Raw genomic sequence first — 16,116 nt, forward strand, 5'->3', positions numbered from 1 at the left:
TTTCTCCTCATTCCTAAAAAAAAAAAAAAAAAATCTCTGAATATCTTGGTGCATAAGAAAAGAAGAAAGACCAGTGAATTTTCTTGTTTCTTCCCTGCTTTAAGAGGTGGAATTGACTGTAGATAAGAATTGTGGTTAGGCTAAATATTGCATATATGAACAGCAAGCATACCATAATAGATGCTTAATAAATGTTTGTTGAACTTGAGTAGGGTAGATCTTAGGCTCTCAGTGCTTTAAATGATTACTGAGATTTGAGGATTTCTTCACTTTGCCATTGAATAAACTTAAGGCTTAGAGAAGTAGAAGTGGCTTTGCAGATTTCTGGTGAGTAGGAATTTTTCAATAATTAGAACGATCTGAAATTGGAGTGAGCTGTTTTGTTTTGTTTAGACAGGATCTTCCTCTGTCACCGGAGTGCAGTAGCGATCATAGCTTACTGCAGGCTTGAACTCCTAAGGTCAAGCTATCCTTCTGTGTCAGCCTCCCAAGTAGCTGAGACTACAGGTATGGACCAGCACACACGGCTAATTTTTGAAATTTTTTGTAGAGACAAAGCCTCGCTGTGTTGCCCAGGCTTGTCTTGAACTCCAGGCCTTAAACAGTCCTCCTGCCTTGGCCTCCCAAAGTGCTGGGTTTAGAGGCATGAGCCACTGTGCCTGGCTGTGAGCTGTTTTTTTAGGCACTAAGTTTCATATCACACCTGGCACGGTGGCTCATGCCTGTAATTCCAGCACTTTGGGAGGCTGAGGCGGGAGGATCACTTGAGGTCAGGAGTTCAAGACCAGCCTGGCCAACATGGTGAAACCCTGTCTCTACTAAAAATACAAAAATTAGCTGGGCTTGATGGCGTGTGCCTGTAATCCCAGCTGCTTGGGAGGCTGAGGCAGGAGAATCTCTTGAACCCGGGAGGCGGAGGTTGCAGTGAGCCTAGATCCCCCTACTGCACTCCAGCCTGGGCGACAGAGTGAGACTCCGTCTCGGGGAAGAAAAAAAAAATCACTTCCTAGCTAGACTAATGTGAAAAAATTATTTGTTTGAGCTTTTGTTTTGATATTAACATGATGTAGCTAAGTGGTATTTTTCTGCTAATTGACCTTTTGAAATTCAAATACTACTTAATTCTATTATGGAACAGTAGAGGAAATGGGGATTCTGGCCAGAGAAAACAAGGAAAAGTACCTCTTGAAGGTACTTGACAGTGAAATGATGAAACCTAAAATGTTGAGATGAATTGCAGCAAAACTTTGATATTTAATAATGCATTTGAAGGGAGGCCCTGTTCTGATGATTAGGCAGACCATCAAGAGCAATGTAGATGTTGCCAACTCATAATGGCAAGCTAAGAGTTCAGGATTTTCAACTGAATTTATTAAATCTGGAGATTCAAAATTTTTGTCATTTTGCCATATATTGGGGGTATCTTAAAGGGATTTTATGTAGTTCAAAATAAATGTTACAATTGTTGTACTATGAAGATGACTATGATAAGAGTGTCTTTTGTATGCTAATTGGATGACTCCTGGCGGAACCTCCTAGATAGCTTCTGATGGGGGCTGGTCAACCAGAAAGAAGAAGGCACTATTAGAGGTTTAGGACTTTCAGCTTCACCCCCAGACTTTCTGGGAGGGGAAAAGGGAAGGAGAATGAGCGCAATCACCAATGGCTAGTGCTTTAATCAGTCATGCCTACATAATGAAACCTTCCTAAATGATGGTGCCCTGGAGCCTTGTGGGTTGGTGAACACACTGTAAAGCAAAACAAAATTCTAAGCCGCCCAGCCAACTGAATGAAACCCTCCTCTCAGCCAAGGGCACTCTAACCTAAATGCCAGTTCAGGCCATGATAGGAAAGACGTGCCTCATTATACCTTTGTCCCTTTGGAATTCAGGCATGGCTAACCAGCATTAACGTTAAAACGGACTCTCTGTAGCAGTAAGATACCAACATGATACATAAAGTGTATCACACTTTGTAGCAGTAAGATACCAACATGATTGCAGGCCCTGAAAGAAATAGAAGTATTTTACCCTGAAATATATTTCTCTATTTTGAAATGGCCCTGGCAAAGCTGTCTCTCCTGGGGGGAAAAAAAATCTACGTTCTATAGATAATCCCCTTCCCTTTCCAGGTCTTTTTCCTGGTCCAGGAGAGAATAGTGTCTGGCACCTTTTTAAGTCTGTTTTTTTTTGTTTTTTGTTTTTTGTTTTTTTTTTTTTTGAATCAAAGTCTCTGCTCTGTCACCCAGGCTGGAATGCAGTGGCATGATCTTGGCTCACTGCAACCTCCGCCTCCCAGGTTCAAGCAAGTTTCATGGTATTTTTTAAAGACCTGGGGTGGGGACAGGGGATTCTCCTGCCTCAGCCTCCCGAGTAGCTGGGATTACAGGCATGCGCCACCACGCCCAGCAAGTTTTTGTATTTTTAGTAGAGACAGGGTTTCTCCATGTTGGCCATGCTGGTCTTGAACGCCTGACCTCAAGTGATCCGCCAGCCTCAGCCTCCCAAAGTGCTGGGATTACAGGCAGGAGCCACTGCACAGACTGCCTTCTTAAGTCTGATAAGAAACATTTACAATCTATTCCATAGAAAGCCTCTGCATAATAAGAACTTTGGTTTCCACAACTCCTTATCCTTAACCCAAATCATAGAAGGGAGATTCTTTTGATTCCAGGTCTTTAGATAAACTCAACCAATTGCCAATCAGGAAATCTTTGAATCCACTTATGACCTGGAAGCATCCCCCTCCCCACCTTTGAGTTATTCTACCTTTCTGGAGCAAACCAATGTACATCTTACATGTATTGATTGAGGTCTTATGTCTCCCTGAAATGTACAAAACTAAGCTGTAGGGGGCCGGGCGTGGTGGCCTTATACCTGCAATCCCAGCACTTTGGGAGGCTGAGGCAGGAGGATCACTGGAGTCCAGGAATTGGAGACCAGCTGGGCAACATGGTGAGACCTCTTCTCTACCCCCAACTCTCCCTCAAAATAATAGTAATTAAAACCAAGCTGTAGCCTGACCACCTTGGGCACATATATATTCTCAGCCTCTCCTGGGGCTGTGTCACAGTTCATGGTCTTCATATTTGGCTCAGAATAAATCTCTTAAAATATTTTAGAGTTTGACTCTTTGTCAAAATCATCGAGGTGCTGGGAGGCTGGTGTGCTCTGAGAAGGCACGGAAGGCCTGTGCTGGCTCCCCAACCCCTCATACCTTGCCCTGTGCATCTCTTCCATTTGGCTGTTCCTGAGTTGTATCCTTTATAAGAAACTGGTAGTAAATGTAAGTAATGCATTTCCTTGAGTTCTGTGAGTCATGCTAGCAAATTATCAAACTTGAGAGTGAGTTGTGGGAACCCCCAAATTTGTAGCCAAGTTGGACCGAAGTGTGAGTATCCTGGGTACCTGGGACTTGTGACAGGAATCCGAAGTGAGGGCAGTTTTGTGAGACTGAGTCCTTAAACCTGTGGATTGAATTGAAGGATACTCAGTTGGTGTCAGAGAATCAGAATTGGTGTTAGAAAGGACACCACGCATTTGCTGTCCGGCGGGGGAAAAAGCCCTCAGGTAGGCACATGAATCTCCAGCTTACAAATGGAAACGTACCAAAGCTTCAAGAGACTGCTCAGCTCATCATTAAAGTATGCGGGAAAGCTATAACTCCAAAGTGCTCTTAACCATATCTTCTTAAAAAAATTGTGTCCTCTTTGAGGGAAAGAATCTATCTTTTCTTTTTTAAATTGTTATTACTTATTAGTCAGCTTCTCAGATCTCTTTGGAATTTAATTGAATGCTTTTATCAATTAATGGTCTTGATGAAATTGCTTGTATTTTTGACTGTTGTTTGTATGGCCAAAGTAATTTTACATATGCTTCTGAAGTTAGCAGCACAAACAACTGAGGAAGTGCAAGATTTTCACTTGATTTTTCTTCAGTTTCTTCTATATTTTAAATAGGACACAAATATCTCTGTAAATAAAAATAACTTCCTCCCAATACATTTGGAAAACATCCCAGACTTCCTGTCCATGCCTCGCAAAGTTGCTGCTGTCTAGTCATTATTACTATTTGTTTTTTCCCTTTGACATAAGTGACCCTCACAGGAATAGCTTCATCACCAGCTGTTTGGCCAGTGGTATTCCACTTACTTTGTTTTTCCCGTTTCTCTGAAATATGCTGAAAGATAATCACTCCGTGCCTTCCTTTGTTTAGAATGAATTTACTCAATTGCTCTGGAAACTTACCTTGGTAAATGATTTGGAACCGTAATGAAGAAACAGGGTAGGCTTTATATATTTTATATTGATGCCTTAGGAATTGACATTTATTTTTTGAGGATTTTTGTGCGCATTTTCAATTTGAAAGTGTCCTAGTGTTTAGAATTAAATTGTGGGACTTGAAAGCTAAAAAGGAACTTGGAGATCATCCAACTGAGGAGCCTTATTTTTTAAATGAGGAAACAAAAGTTGTCAAGATCAACGATAAATCTGATAGTTTGGCTTGGTGAAAGAAACCTAGGTTTCAGAAAATCTCTCATGTAGTTTGCAGTTTATAGCCACAAGGACCAGGAGTCTGGAGAATTGATAAGAGGGTCTGTTTTTCAAAATATTAACAAAGTTTAGCCTGGAAGCTCCCTTTGTGAATTTTCCATGTCATTGACAGTGTTTGAAATCTCCTGATGTCTTCAGGATCAATAACCTCTGCCATGTACTTTTATACTTTTTAATTAGTGGATTTTCAAGCTTTTAAAAACAGTAACTCCTTTTTTTCAATATAATCTTATATTGAACCACAGTATACAAAAAAGATACGTGATATCTAATTAAAATAGTTTTAAGCATAATTTTAATTTGTTGGATGATAAATTAATGACGACATAGCTAAAATTTATGAAATGCTGATTAGAGTACTGTACATACATATTTCACTTCTGTCTCTAGCTTAAAATATTTGAATGGGTGTACTGTAATTCATTTAAGTAGGCCCTTGTTGATGTGTATTTAGACTGTTTCCATTCTTGTTTTTGCAAACAATGTTGCAGTGAATAATGTATGTATACACTATGTGGTGTGTGTGTATGTGTTTCTGGGGATAAATTCTGGAAATGTAATTGCTGTGTCATTAGAATATGTTTTTAGTTTTGAAGGATTTTATCAAATTGGTCTCCAATTTGATATATATTCCCACCAGCAGTGTATAAGCAAGCTTAATTCTCTCATGCTCTCATCAACATGTTATGTTATTTTTGGTTTTTGCTAATGTAAAAAATTGTATCTCAGTGTGGTTTTAATCTTCAATTTGTATGTAAATTTGAGTAACTTGTTTATGTTTAAGAGCCATATATGTTTCTTTTTTCTGAACTATTTGTTCATATCACTTTGCCCATTTTAAAAATTGGGTTTCCGCCCCTCTTAATGAGCAGGAGGAGCCTTCTGTGTATTGAGATTAACTTTGCGATATAAGTTGCAGATTCTTTTCCTCAGGTTTTCATTTCTATTTTTCCTATAGTTTGCACCTTTTCCATTTTTATGGATGTCTAAACTCAACCTTAACTTGACCAAAATGGAACCTTGGATTTCTATCCTTCCCTTAACCTCCTTCTCTTCTAGTCTTCCTCAGTGAAGAAACAGCACCTCTCATGTCTCTCTCCTCATACATAGCCCAAGCCCAAAACCAAGAAGTTATCTTTGCCTCCTCTTTCCCTCCCTCCCTGTTTCTAATCCATCCTCAATGGTATTGACTTCCTCTCCAACATGTCCCAAATCTATTCATTTCTCTTAATATCCACCAGTTTAGTCCATCCTCCCTTTATCTTTCACCTGGGTGGCCGCCGTGGGTTCCTAGCTGTTCTACCCCAAAACTGACGTCTCCCGTTACAGGTACTGAGCCATTCTGTACTCTGTAGCTTATGTGATCTTTTCAAACTGCAAATAATCAGATTGTCATACCACTCCCTGAACCCACCCCTCCTATTCTTGTTCAGAACCCTCCCATAAATCCTTATGTCCCATGGTAAAGATTATGCTTCTTGAAATAGCCCAACCTGCTGTTTCTCCAGCCTCACCTTCTACTGTGTTATTGACCCCCACCCCTCCCCAGCTCACCTTTGGGTCTCTTGTGTCACCCTGTTCTCTCCTGACGTGGGGCTTAAGCATAAATTATTTTCTCCTGGAGCATCCCCCTTCTTCCATGAGTTTATGTTGAATTATTCTACAGGCCTCAGCTCACTAATTGCTTTCTCTAAGAGAGCCAACAACTCTTCCTAATAGGTGGGAAACCCCTGCCATAAGCCCTTCCAGCACCTTATATCTCTTTCATAGCACTAATATTTACTGTTTTATACTTACTGTGTGAGTCTTTGATTAAGCTCTGTGAGATAGGGATCTCGTCTGTTTTCTTTACTGTTATGTCCCAGAATCTATCATAGTACCCGGTACATGGTTAGCTCTCAAAACATTGAATGATTGCTTAATTATAAATTCTTAGGTGTAGAGTTTACAGAATGTACTGTTTTGCCCTTTCTGGAAAATGGGACATTTGCTCTTGGCCAATCTTTGTTCTCCTCTTCTTTTCCCTGTGATTTTCCCAAGACTACTAAATTTCAGCAATTTCATTTTGAACGTCTTAAAGCATTTCAAACATGAAATTTATCCAGGTCAATGGTCTTGAATTCATTTAAAGCCTGTAGGTGTTCTTCAAGTCTTGGACTTCAGTTCCTTCCGTTCCTTTTTCATGTGAAGGTTATTTTTCTTGGAGTTGAGGACAATAACTCAGACCACATTTTCTGACCCACATCAATCCAGCAAAATCTAGGTGGTCCCCAACTTCTGTCAGTTTATTTTAAATTCAGTTACTTAGAATTTGTAGTTCAGAAAATATTACCCCAGAGAAACCATGTTAAAATTGATCTTTATATTTTCACGAAGATGTCTTCAAAACCCTTTTAACCAATAGGGTATCTGAAATAGTACAGTTTTAGTATGAACTCTGAGTTTCTCTGATCCTATTTTATTGAGGCAGGGTCTTGCTTATCGCCCAGGCTAGAGTGCAGTGACGTGATCATGGCTCTCTGCAGCTTCGACTTCCTGTGTTCAAATGATTCTCCCACCTCAGCCTTCCTGAGTAGCTGAGAGTAGCTGGGACTCAGGCATGCACCACCATGCTTGGTTAATTTTTTTGTAGACACAGAGTTTTGCCATGTTGCCCAGGCTGGTCTCGAACTCCTGGAGTCAAGCGATCGGCCTGCCTCAGCGTCCCAAAGTGGTGGGATTACAGGCGTGAGCCAACGCCCCTGGCTTTGATCCCATTTTAGCTCTGTTTTTCTTTTTCTTTTTTTTTTTTTTTTGAGACAAAGTCTTGCTCCGTCGCCCAGGCTGGAGTGCAATGGCAAGATCTCAGCTCACTGCAACCTCCGCCTTCTGGGTTCAAGTGATTCTCCTGCCTCAGCCTTCCAAGTAGCTGGGATTACAGGCATGTGCCACCATGGCCCGTTAATTTTTTGTATTTCTTTTTTTTTTAAGTAGAGATGGGGTTTTTGCCATGTTGGCCAGGCTGGTCTCTAATGCCTGACCTCAGGTGATCCACCCGCCTTGGCCTCCCATAGTGCTGGGATTACAGGCGTTAGCCACCGAGCTCAGCCTTAGCTCTGTTTGTCAATCTGAATCCAAAGACCCTCATATTAGGAAGGGCTGGGAGTTTAGTAGGATTGGCAGTGCTGGGAGAAGTATCAAGTAGCTGGTAGAAGATACATTGGGTTGATACTGGATTTCCTACCTTGTGGAAGGATTCTGAAGGTCAAGGGTAGGGAGGCACATAACATATTTGGTAGTTTGAAATTTTTATGCTGGTGAATTGTGTATAACTCATGATAATCAAATATGTTTGATTTAATAAGGGGGGACTGAATTATAAAGGATGGATTGATAAATCAAATTACTTTCCACTATTGGGAGAATAAAGCAAAATGAAGATCCTATTAATTATGGGTCAGATGGTCCCACCCAGAAAGAAAACTAAGTAGGAGTGCTTCATCTCTCCTTGCTTGTATTCGGCATGGAGAAGTCTTTACAAGAGGGTAATTAATTAGGGTGTTTTTCACAAGGCCGTGCCTTCCATAGAAATGGTTTTCTTCTGTATGTGGATCTTGAGTTTTAAGATGCTTTCAAACCATTTGAGCTCTCTTATTATAACAGAAGTTTAGTCATGTACCAAATGTATTCCTATGCAATTTTCAGTGACAAAATGGTTCTCTCATTTGGATGTGTAAAAACAATGTCGGGAACAAAAACAAAACTCATGATTCAACTGATTTTGTACTCTCTTTGGGAAGAAGAAAAGACCCGTTGAGATGAAGATTATAATTTCAGCAACAAAGAAAACATTCAAGGCCCAGGCAGCTCTTAAATTCAATACTAATAATCTATGAAATAAATTATAAGCCTACATTTCTGTCAGTTCTTTAGGTACCTGCTTGTTTGCTAATACAGAAACATTGCTTAATTTTACATGTATTTTCTCAGTGTGAGTCAAATCCACCCTAAAATGCATTTGGTTATTTGTTTACACAGTTAGTGGCTGGTAATCAAAAACTCAAACAATTTCTGAGGGAGTTAGAATCTTCATGTTAGTAGGTACCTTAGAGGGCATCTAGTTTAGTACAGGATTCCTTTCTACCAGGGACAAACTGTTTACAGAGGCCCCTTCCTGCCTCTTGCGAGGTTCCTCCTTGTCTGTTCTGCTTCAGATATACCGGCCTTCTCTGTTCCTTGAACTTATCAAACTCTCTAAAACTCTTTGTACTGCCTTGAACACTCTTCTCATAGCCCTGGTGGCTTGGAATTTTTACATGGGAAAGATTTCTCTGAAATACTGCCTTCTCAGAGAAGCCTTCTCCAGATCTCCTACCTAAAGGACCTCTCCCCTTCCCAACTGCCATAACTATATCATAAGACTCTGTTTTATTTCCTTATAATACTTGTCACTGTCTGAAATTATCATGTTTATTGTCTGTCTCCTTTAGCTCCATGAGAGCAGGAGCACGGTCCATGTTGTTCACCACTATATCCTGAAGTATCTACAATAGTGGCTGTTCCATTGTAGGCATCTGACAAGTATGACAAAAATGAGAATGAATGAATAACCATTGATGATTGATCATTTTGTTAATGTTAAAACCAAACTCTGTAAAATGTTTTAAAGGGGTTTATTCTGAGCTAACGTGAGTGACCATGGTCTGGGGAACAGTCTCAAGAGCCCTGACAAAATATGTCCTAGGCGATCAGGTTGCAGTCTGCTTTTATATGTTTTAGGGAGAGAAGAATTGTAGGTAAAATTATCAGTCAGTACTTGGAGGATGATGTACATTGGTTCAGCCAAGGTAGTGGGGGATCATAGATGGATTAAAGGATTTTCTGATTGACAGTTGGTTGAAAGAGTTAAGCTTTTTCTAAAGACTTGAAGTCAGTAGAAAGAAATGCTAGAGTTAGGGGATTGTGGAGGCCAAGGTTCTTGTTATGTAGATAAAGCCTCATAGGTAGCAGCTTTCAGGGAGAATAGATGGTAAATGTCTCTTTTCAGACCTTAAAGGTGTCAGGCTCTCAGTTAATCTCTCCTAGGTTGGGGGAAAGACCCAGAAAGGGAAGGCCTGGCTGCACTAATGGAGATTCTGTTGGCTCTGTGACAGTTATTTTAAAATATGTCAAAGAAATATATTTTGGGGTAAAATATTTTGATTGCCTTCAGGGTCTGCTATTTGTCATGTGATGCGATAACACAGTCAGATTGGAAAGTAAGCCACATTATACTTTATACTAGGTTAATCGTCTCTGATGAGGCTTTATGGTTTGTAGGGCATGACTTAACCCCTGCTTTGCCTGACCTTAGGTGTTGTTTATAATTTGGTATCTTATTGCCACAGAGTCTGGTTTGCCAGTCTTATGATCGCCATCCAAAAAGAGGGAGTATAACGAGTTATGTCTGACCTCTCTCCCTGGCTGGGAATTCAGTTTTTCAGGTTTCTCTGGGGTGCCCTTGGCCAAGAAGGAGTTCGTTCAGTCAGTTGAGGGGTTTAGGATTTTTTTTGTTTGTTTTTGAGATGGAGTCTTGCTCTGTTTCCCAGCCTGGAGTGCAGTGGCACGATCTCGGCTTACTGTAACCTCTGCCTCCTGGGTTCAAGCAATTCTCCTGCCTCAGCCTCCCGAGTAGCTGGGATTGCAGACACACGCCACCACCCTCGGCTAATTTAGGATTTTATTTTTGGTTAACATGTGTCCAATCACTACTGAGCTGAAATTTGTCTCCTTTTTGCTTCTACCACTGATCTTAGTTCTGCCCCCTGGAATAAATCACTGGCTCTATTCCATTTTTTCCAAAGTCTTCAGACATTTGGATGTCAGTCATCTCTCACTGAGGCCAAACTCACCTGGTTTCCTTACCAGTTCCTCATCTGGCATGGTTTTAGGCGAGTGGTCACTATCCAGGTTATCAGTTATTGGCAATTTTTGGTTTTGTTGTTGTGATACCCAGCACTAAACATAGTGCATTATGTAGTGTCGTGAACTTCCGAGAGAGAGAACAGTTAAACTTTCTTGTTTAATGTGATACTGCAATGCTTTGTCTTTGATAAAAATTATTTTTTAATACCATATAAATGACGAACTATTTATACATGAAATCATTATCAGAAATATTCTGAGGTCTTAAAAGCTTGTTTTATAATAGAATATAACAACATAGAAATACATTAAACATAAGTATATACTCTAATGAACAATTATAAGTGAATGTCTATTTAACCATCACTCGACATAGAAATAGTGCCCCAGGAAGCCCTCCTGTGTTGTGTTGTGTTGTGTTGTGTTGTGTTGTGTTGTGTTGTCCAGCCTTTCCCTTTCCCTTTCTTCCTTCCTTTCTTTCTCTGTCACCCAGGCAGTGCATAGTGCACAGTGCACAATCACGGCTCACCGCAGCTGTGATCACCTAGGCTCAAGGAATCCTCCCACTTCAGCCTCCCAAGTAGCTGGGACTAGAGGTGTTCGCCACCATGCCCAGCTAATTAAAAAAAAAAAAAAAAAAAAAAAAAAAAGAAAAGTTTTTGTAGAGACAAGGTCTCATTATGTTGCCCAGGCTGGTCTCAAACTCCTGGGCTCAAGTGATCCTTCCGCCTCAGCCTTCCAAAGTGCCGGGCTGCTATATGTCTTTTCTCAATCTCAGTCCCTCCTTAGAGGTAATTAATATCCTAATTTTTTACAATAAACACTTCCTTGATCACTTTTTTATACAGTTACCACTTACATATACATAATATAGTTTATAGTTCAGCTTTGCCTGTTTTTAAACTGTATATAAAAGAAACAATGCTGTTGTATCAGTTTTCTGTTACATAACAGCTTACCACATGCTTAGCCACGTTAAGACACCATATATTATTAGCTCACAGTTCTGTAGGTTCCCAGCCTGATCTTTTTATTACTTGTGTTTTCTGTTTCATGAATTTTTACTCTTACCCATTTCTTTCTTTACATTTTCATTGGGCTCATTTTGTGTTTCTTTTGTTTAGCCTCTGGAGTTTGATGCTTGGTTCATATGTTTCCAGTTTTTAGTATTTTCTGATATATGCATATAACATTCTCAATTTCCTCCTTAAGCATTGTTTTCTTTCCATAGATTTGTATTTTTATTATTGTTAAGTGTATTATGGTTTCTTCCTTGATTGACGTACGGATTATTTTGGGAATGTATTTATTTCCAAACAGAATTATTTTCTAACTACTTCTTTTGTGATTGATCAACTTTAGTTGTGGAAAGAGACCATCCTTTTACTTCAGTCCTTGTAATTTATTTTATTTATCTATTTATTTTTGAGATGGAGTTTTGCTCTGTTGCTCAGGCTGGAGTGCAGTGGCGCCATTTGGCTCACTGCATCCTCTCTCTACCGGGATCAAGTGATTCTCATGCCTCAGGCTCCTGAGTAGCTGGGACTACAGGCACGTGGTCATCACACCTGGCTAAGTTTTGTATTTTTAGTAGAGACGGGGTTTCACCATGTTAACCAGGCTAGTCTTGAACTCCTGGCCTCAAGTAATCTGCCTGCCTCAGCCTCCCAAAATACTGGGATTACAGGCCCGAGCCACTGTGCCCGGCCCTTGTAATTTATTTTGAATTGCTTTATAGCCTAGCATATGATCAGTTTTTGTAAATGTTAATATGCGTGCTTGGAGAGGAAAAAAAGATATTTTGCAGTTCTTTGCTATAGTTTATGTGTTCATTTGGTCAAATTTTAAAAACATGTTCAATGTCTTCTATATCCTAATATTTTTCTCTTTCATTTAGTTCTCTTTTTTTGTTATGCTCTGTATCTAGCATTCTAATTTATTTTTATAGTTTGATCTTTCACCTTTTGGACCTTTCAGTTCTGTCACAATGTTCAGTCTTTGCTGTTTTGTAGGCTATTGCTGATCATTTATAGGCTATCCCTGACCCAAAGTCTTTTGGGATCATTTTCTTTTTCAGTGGTTTCTATTGGTTCTCGTTCGTGGTATCTTACCTTTCGTATTTGGCTATCTTTGATTATGTACTGCACATTGTAAATAAGAAATTATCTGTAGCAGTATTGTGAGGCCTGGTTGATGCCATCTTCCCTCAGAGCGTTGCTTTTTTTCTTTGTTTCACCCAGACAACTGGTGGCTCTAACAATCTGAATGTGGAACCACCTTAATCCAAAGTACATTTAAAGATTTTATCTAGATCACCCAGATGACATAAACCTACAGTTCAAGTTTGTCCAAGGGCTGATTTATTTCTATTTTTTCTTATCCTGGGAGTATATCCTGGGGTTTTGGCTTCAAGTGAGTGGTGATTTATCAAACTTTCTCCTTATTTATAAAAATTTTATTTTTAATGATTATGGATACTTAATAGTTGTATATGTTTATGGGATACATGTTATATTTTGATACAAGCATACAATATGTAATGATCAGGGTAATTGGGGTATCCATCATTTCAAGCATTTATCATTTCTTTGTGTTAGGAACCTCCCAATTCCACTCTTTTAGTTATTTTGAAATATACAATAAATTATTGCTAACAAACTTTCTCATTTTGAGACACCCTTGACTTTGACTTTTGTGTTCCTTGATCTCTAACGATTTCAAGAGCAAGCCTGTTTTTCTCTCATTTTCTGGATCTTCAAATACCAGAAAAGCTAAAATCATTTTGGATGGTTTGGATTATCTCTCTGGATTCTATTCTTTTGCTTTGATTTTAGCCAGGTAATTCTTCACAATCTTGTTAAGTGTTTGGAGCTTTAAGATGTTTCTGAAAAGTATTCCCTCTAGCATTTGTATTTGTCTGTAAAGGGACATTTCATCCAAGATATGTAGTTTGCCATCACCAGAACTAAAGTGTTTTTAGTTTTTATGCCTTAAAAAAAAAAAAGATTAATCAGTTATATTCATATAAAATTGCAGCTAAATCCAATGTGGCATAATTTTTTTCTTCAGTATGAATACTGGTATTTAAAAGACCATTCTTGACATCCAAGATATGTATCCACTCACATCATTATTTTTTATTTTTGTTTTGAGACCGAGTCTCCTTCTGTTGCCCAGGCTGGAGTGCAGTGACGTGATCTTGGCTCACTGCAACCATCACCTCCCAAGCTCAAAAAATTCTCGTGCCTTAGCCTCCTGTGTAGCTGGGACTACAGGCACCCACCACCATACCCGGCTAATTTTTTGATATTTTTTCTAGAGATGGGGTTTCACCATGTTGGCCAAGTTGGTCTCCAACTCCTGACTTCAAGCAGTCTGCCTGCTTCAGCCTCCCAAAGTGCTAGGATTACAGGCGTGAGCCACTGTACCCGGCCCCACTCACGTTCTGATTCTCAATTTTTTTTTTTTTTGAGACAGAGTTTTCACTCTTGTCATCCAGGCTTGAGTACAATGGCAATATCTCAGCTCACTGCAACTTCCGCCTCCCAGGTTCAAGTGATTTTCCTGTCTCAGTCTCCCGAGTAGCTGGGATTACAGGTGCCTGCCACCGCACCTGGCTAATTTTTGTATTTTTAGTAGAGACAGGGTTTTACCATGTTGGCCAGGCTGGTCTCGAACTCCTGACCTCAGGTTATTCACCTGCCTCAGCCTCCCAAAGTGCTGGGATTACAGGCATGAGCCACCGCGCCTGGCCTGATTCCCAGTTTTTATTACTCAGTTTTGACTGCCACAAAGAATAGTGAGACCAAATGTTCTTTTTTTTTTTTAATTTTTAATTTTTATTTTTTTGAGACAGTCTTGCTCTGTCGCCCAGGCTGGAGTGCAATGGTAAGATCTCGGCTTACTGCAACCTCCGCCTCCTGGGTTCAAGCAATTCTCCTGTCTCAGCCTCCCGAGTAGCTGGCACTACAGGCGCACACCACCATACCCAGCTAATTTTTGTATTTTTAGTAGAGATCAGGTTTCATCATATTGGTCATGCTGGTCTCGAACTCCTGACCTCAGGTCATCTACCTGCCTTGGCCTCCCAAAGTGCTGGGATTACAGGCGTGAGCCACCATGCCTGGCCACAAATGTTCTTTACAAATACTTATATACAGAACTTTTTGGGTCTTCTTAGTGAGAATGATTTTTATCTCAAGTTTCCTTTGAAATGAACCATACCATTATTGGCAGAGAGTAGAATATTTAAATATTTCCTGGGTGTTCTTTCAGACCAGCCGTAGAAAATGAAAGAATGATTCGTTTTCAGAAATGCTTTGAGCATCTTTTACCAGGAATGTGACTGACATAGATCCTCATATAGCTGGCTCCTTGTCATTGCCATCTCAGCTCAAATGTTACCTTTTTAGAGAAGCCCTCCATGTCTGAGTAATCATTCTTTTTCCCTCTTTCATAACAAAATACAAGATAACAGTCTCGTATTTTTTCTCCACCAGCAAAATGTAAAGTTCCATGAGGGTAAGGACCTTGCCTGTCTTGTTTACCACTGTATTGTGTGTCTTATCCTGAAAACATGGAAGGCAGTCAGTAATTATTTGCTTAATGAATTAATAAATATTTAATCCCAAATTGTGACATCTTTTTCTCTAAATGTCAGAATAATCCTTAAAAAATTTTTGATTCCACTGAACTAAAGTTTTCTAAACTAAGTATAGTGAAAGGAGGTCAGTGTAGCTGGAGTGAAGCTAGTCAAGGGAGAGACTAGTAGGAGATGATATCAGAGGAGGGAGGTCAAGACCTGTGGCTCATGTGGATTTTGGTTTTCACTCTTTTTTTTTTTTTTTTTTTTTTTGAGACGGAGTCTGGCTCTGTCCCCCAGGCTGGAGTGCAGTGGCACCATCTCGGCTCACTGCAAGCTCTGCCTCCCAGGTTCACGGCATTCTCCTGCCTCAGCCTCCCGAGTAGCTGGGACTACAGGCACCTGCCACCACGCCCTGCTAATTTTTTTGTATTTTTAGTAGAGACAGGGTTTCACTATGTTGGCCAGGATGGTCTCGAACTCCTGACCTCGTGATCCGCCCACCTCGGCCTCCCAAAGTGCTAGGATTACAGGCTTGAGCCACCGCGCCCGGCCTTGGTTTTCACTCTTAATGATATGGGAGGCCATAAGAGGGTTTTGAATGAGAAGTGACATGGTCTGAGTTATCTTCAAGAGTTACTCTGACTTCTGTAAGGTCTGTAGGAATCTGTAGGGATACTGAAGTGTGGTCTATTCTGGGCTGTCACATCTGTTCTATTGGCTAAGTTATTTATCTGTGCCAGAACCACCCTGTCTTAATTTCCCTCACTCTATTATAATCCTCAACATATTCAGTAGGGCATCCTGCCAGATCCTACCCTCAAAGCCTAGTGCTCTTGTAACTTTTCTTATCTTTCTTACTCTTTTCTTTTTCTTATTCTTTGCTGCTCATACTTGTAGTAGGAGGGTGTTGCTTCTACTTGGAACTCTGCCCTTCCATATATATTTAAAAATCAGCTTGTCTTAATTCTTTAGAAAATCCTGTTAGGATTGTGATTGAAATTGCATTGACTATATAGATCAATATGGAAAGAATTGATACCTTTATAGTTTTGAATCTTCCTAGCTGTAAAATTTGGATAACTTAAATATTTAGGTG

At 40.0% G+C, this 16,116-nt stretch overlaps 1 protein-coding gene across 3 annotated transcripts in view; it reads left to right on the forward strand.

Annotated features, from left to right (window-relative positions):
* Positions 1–16,116, forward strand: part of CDKL5 (cyclin dependent kinase like 5) — a 208,295-nt gene that overhangs the window by 60,090 nt on the left and 132,089 nt on the right. The gene's annotated exons all lie outside the window — the stretch shown is intronic.

Source organism: Nomascus leucogenys, chromosome X (genome assembly GCF_006542625.1).
Source record: "Nomascus leucogenys isolate Asia chromosome X, Asia_NLE_v1, whole genome shotgun sequence".
In the NCBI taxonomy this organism is placed as follows: domain Eukaryota; kingdom Metazoa; phylum Chordata; class Mammalia; order Primates; family Hylobatidae; genus Nomascus; species Nomascus leucogenys.